At 34.6% G+C, this 5,379-nt stretch overlaps 1 pseudogene; it reads right to left on the minus strand.

Moving 5' to 3' along the window:
• Positions 1 to 358, minus strand: part of LOC116083850 — a 1,643-nt pseudogene extending 1,285 nt beyond the window's left edge.
• Between the last annotated feature and the right edge of the window lie 5,021 nt (positions 359 to 5,379).

Raw genomic sequence — 5,379 nt, forward strand, 5'->3', positions numbered from 1 at the left:
CTTTTTTCGTTCAATGAAGTTGTGGTTGTCTTTTTCTGCCTCTCCTTTGCTAAAGCTCTGTCAGTTTCTGCAATTTCCTTTTTCATGGGTAGAATGCTTGGGCAAGAAGTATTTGTAAGACCAGCACTAACTGGAGAAATGCCCTGCTCATCACTGTACACATCCAAACTACTGTCAGATAAATGCTATTCTGAAGCACTATCTTCTTTCCCAAGAGTCAACAGATTTGTGGATGGTTTACCTGCACAGCCAGTGTCACTGTCTGGGCTCATAGGTCCATGCTCTGTCAGGGGCATGCAGCTTGTTGCTGGAGGCTGTTCCTGAGAGTGTGGTTGAACACCCAATGATCAAGGGTCATGCAAGAAAAAAATTTTTTTTGTCTGGGCCTTTTGTAGCTGAGGCCTTGTAGATGTTTCTAACTGTGCCAGACCTATAGATTAAAAAACCAAACAAATGAAACGTAGAACATCGTGTACTAAACCATTTTTTCCAGCAAAGAAATCAGAACACTAAGCATATTACAATCCTGATTCACTTTTTTAAAATTGTTTTTGTTGTTATTAATCATTCCATTTCTGTTTTTTCCTTTTTTTTACTTTAATTGCATTATGATGAGAAAAGATACATGATTTCAATTTATCTGAATTTATTAACATTTAAGAACATATTTTAAGTAAATAGAATTAAATCACATTCTTCTTTCCCTTTTGTATCCCTACTCCTCCCAGAGACCTCCCCTTTAATACTTACAATATCTTTTTTGTCATATTCTTTAAAATTTATAAAATATTATAACAATAAAAATGAGTATCATAAAAGTTGTTTGATATAAAACAACTATTTAACAGTCTTATGTAGATGCTCGTCTACAGCAATAGTGAAAGTTACATTTTCCTCAATATAAATTTTAAATAACTCCAAACATATTAACTGTATACTTCAAAATAATACATCACTAGTAGTATTTCCTTAAATGAACATAAATATATAAAGTCGTTTTGTCTATTTTGTATTTAGTAGAGTTTAATATCTTGGCTCTTACTGTGGTACAAGCCCAGAATAAGAACAATTTTTAGACATTGGATTTCATTTTAATAAGGCTGTACTTCAATGACCCTCACATCACGAAAGGATTTTACCTCCATCATAGCTAAGCTGAGAGTTGATATTTCTGCTGCAGCAAGAAATGAATTGTAGGCTCAATTTTTGGATACAGACTACCTGTTATGGTCAAAGCTACTTGACTTGAGTGACTTTATTCTCAGACCACAGAGAACAGGTTACATTCATTTAAGAAATGGTGTAGGTATTAAGATGGTCTATCCATAAAGTCATTCGCCAACTGTTTCAATGAACAATGGTTCTGCTTGGAGGGTGGCACAGACATTAGGTGAGGATAAGAATTTGATTCATTAGCTGTGATAATTTGGAAAAGCATTCATCTCAGAGAAAGAGTAACTTATAAAGTCCTCTTCTTCAAACTTGATACAAGAGTTACAAACTCAAGCAAAGCATTCAGTCTCACTCTTTGTTGTCTTACAAGTAACCTCCCTACTTAATCTTCTATGTTTCTTTTGGGTATATAAATACTTTTGAAATATATAAGCTGTTCTGAAAAACATAGTATAGTGTAAAGACATGAAATAAATAATACTACTAATAGAGAGGCTGAGATAGAAGAAGCAAGAATTCAAGGCCCTTATATTGTACACAGCCAGACACTGTCACAAACAAGCTGAAAGTATATATGGATTGTACAATATTGGACCTATTCCTCCAATTACCAAATTAGAGGGACCATTGGATGACAATCAACAAATTTCTAATTCCTCATGCTTTTGGATTTCAATCGATCAGGATATGTTGGTAATATTAATTTTCATATTAAGATATTAAGAAAAGGTAATTGTAGATGTTTTCTATCTATTATCCTTTGTAGAGCTGGATTTGTGGAAAGATATTGTGTAAATTTTGTTTTGTCATGGAATATATTGTTTCCTCCATCTATGGTAATTGAGAGTTTTGCTGGGTATAGTAGCCTGGGCTGGCATTTGTGTTCTTGTAGGGTCTGTATGACATCTGCCCAGGATGTTCTAGCTTTCATAGTCTCTGGTGAGAAGTCTGCCGTAATTCTGATAGGCCTGCCTTTATATGTTACTTGACCTTTTTCCCTTACTGCTTTTAAAATTCTTTCTTTGTTTAGTGCATTTGGTGTTTTGATTATTATGAGATGGGAGGAATTTCTTTTCTGGTCCAGTCTATTTGGAGTTCTGTAGGCTTCTTGTATGTTCATGGGCATCTATTTCTTAAGGTTAGGGAAGTTTTCTTCTATAATTTTGTTGAAGATATTTATTGGCCCATTATATTGGGAGCCTTCACTCTCTTCTATACCTATTATCCTTAGGTTTGGTCTTGTCATTGCATCCTGGATTTCCTGGATGTTCTGGGTTAGGAGCTTTTTGCTTTTTCCATTTTCTTTGACTGTTGTGTCAATGTATTCTATGGTGTCTTCTGCCCCTGAGATTCTCTCTTCTATCTCTTGTATTCTATTGGTGATGCTTACATCTATGACTCTTGATTTATTTCCTAGGTTTTGTATCTCCAGGGTTGTCTCTCTTTCTGATTTCTTTATTGTTTCTATTTCCATTTTTAGATTCTGGATGGTTTTGTTCATTTCCTTCACCTGTTTGATTGTGTTTTCCTATAGTTCTTTTAGGGATTTTTGTGTTTCCTCTTAAAGGGCTTCTAGCTCTTTACCTGTGTTCTCCTGTATTTCCTGGAGTGTGCTATTTATGTCTTCCTTAACGTCCTGTATCATCATTATGATAAGTGATTTTAGATCAGAATCTTGCGTTTCCAGTGTGATGGTGTGTCCAGGACTTGCTATGGTGGGAGAATTGGGTTCTGATGATGCCAAGTAACCTTGGTTTGTGTTGTTTATTTTCTTGCACTTGCCCCCTGCCATCTAGTTATCTCTAGTGCTACCTGCCCTTACTAAATCTGACAAGAGTCAGTCCTTCCTGTGATTCTGGTTGTATCAGAACTCCTCAGAGTCAGGCTGTCTCTGTGATCCTGTGATTCTGAGATCCTGTGACCCTGGGCTTGTTAGAGCATGTGGGAGTGCAGCAGCTTCCTCTCGGTGTTGTGGGACTGGCTGTGGATCCTAGTCCCAAGGTCTGCTCAGGACACCAGTCCAGAGAGACTGGAAGGAACCTGAGGCACTCTGCTGGTGGAGTTCCTGTGTGCCTGTGTCCCAGTTACTCCCAGTGTTGGGACAGATGTTGGGTCCTCCTCACCTCTGTTCCTGAGAGCGTCAGAGCACCTGGGAGTGGAGCTTCCTCTGGGTGTGTGGGACTGGCTGCAACAACTCCATTTCTTTACATCTCAAATGTTAGCCTGCTTTCCAACTACTCCCTCCACCAACTCCTGCCAACTTTGAAAGAGATTATAGCAAACTTTTTTTTTATAATTTTTAAAGTTGCAATGTCAAATTGGCAGTTGTATAATGAGATTATAGCAAATATTTTACATAACTTTTAAAGTTGCAATGTCAAACTGACAGCCGTACAGTTTATTATAATATGAATTTATTATATTTTACTTACAACAGATAATCAGTACAATTTCTGCTAATAAAAGGAATAAATATTTAAACATTAGCATTAATTGCACCAGAAAACAATTCATCTTTATTATAATATATTTAATAATGTGAGAGTTCTGTAGTTGGTGAATATATTAATTCTTTGTTTTCCAAATGAAGACTTTCAGAGCAGATTTCTCTTTAGTGGACTTTTGAATACTATATTTCCCAAAGGAAAATCTGTATAATAAATGTTGCAGACTATGAAAATGATAGCTAATATTAAAGCTAGCTAATTTCTAGAGCAACTAAATACAGAAGAGAAACAGGGAAGTGTTACTAAAGTAAACTCCAGATGTATCAGTGCATACTTTTACTATCAGATCTTGGGAGACAGAGGGAGGAGTACCCCTGCATTTGAGGATAATCTGTTCTAAATAGTGAGTTTCAGATTTTCCACAGCTATAGGATAAGACCTTTTCTCAATTAAGCAAATGAATAAATAGAATAGATAGATAGACAGATACATACATGCATGCATACATACATACATACATACAGACAGACAGACAGACAGACAGACAGACAAGGGCAGTAAACAACAGAAGGAGAATTTGACACTTTTATCTTATAATTAAACATTACTAAAGAGCTTTATGGTTTGGTTCAGTGCAAGGTCTACCTAAGACAGTGAAGCATGAGAATTGAGGCCTGAAATGGAGGATGATGTTGCCTTCACTGCTGACTATTTGAGAAAATGTGAAGATTTTTCCTCCATTTTAAAAAGTCAAGAAATTGGCTATAGTCTTCACTATTTCTACTTTCAAATCTGTTAGTGCTGATCATATTGTCCTGTAGTTAAATAGAGATGATAGATTTACAACACTGTGGCTGCCAAAAATTACACTAAATTTCATCATCATGTATTTTGAATTTTGTTTGCTTCATTAAAAGTTACAGGCAAGAGAGATAGTTTTTGTAATTGTAAGATATGAGCATTTTGTCTTCTTGCTTGGCCACGATCTCAGTGATTCATAGGAAATGGTCCATTTTGTAGACATTGATTTCTTTCCCATTATATTTCTCAAATCTATTGACAGTGCCCCAGTATTGCTCATCAGAGGTCACAACACAAAGAAAATTGAGAGGAAAATACATGGTAACTCAGATGTTGAAAAAAAAAGTCCTTTAACTTGTTTGTTAAAGGGATAGTAAATTATTGAAAATAATAATTGAAAAATTGAATTTAAAATATTTTTGACCTGTAAAGCCTCAGGGTTAAGTAGAATGGTTATAAAAATATCAAGTGGAAATTGAAGAGATGATGTATGGATTTACTTAATAAATAGTTCATTTCAATCCTTAGCCTAGTATATTCTACTAGAAAGGTTAGTAACATAATTAAAAACTTTCCATACCACAAAAATTTTGAATATAGCAACACACTAAATAATTTAATAAAATTTAATCTCTATAATGTTCACATCAATAGATACTTATTATTAATATTTCATAAATTTGTATTCTGTTTTTGTAGATTATAACAAATCTGAATTTAAAAAAAACATTTGCTGAGTAATCAATCATGGATAGTGAATTTATGCATTAAAGACATCTTATTCGCCAATGACTCAAATAAATGGTCATTTAAAAAATATTTATCAATTCTTAATCATATGTGTGTTAATGTTTTCTCCACATGTAAGTATCATCATATTTGTGCCTGATTAACGGGAAGGCCAGAACTGAACATTGGAACATTGGATTTTCTAGAACAAGAGTGTCATTATGTGTTA

This window comes from Mastomys coucha, unplaced genomic scaffold (genome assembly GCF_008632895.1).
Source record: "Mastomys coucha isolate ucsf_1 unplaced genomic scaffold, UCSF_Mcou_1 pScaffold8, whole genome shotgun sequence".
Classification (NCBI taxonomy): Eukaryota; Metazoa; Chordata; class Mammalia; order Rodentia; family Muridae; genus Mastomys; species Mastomys coucha.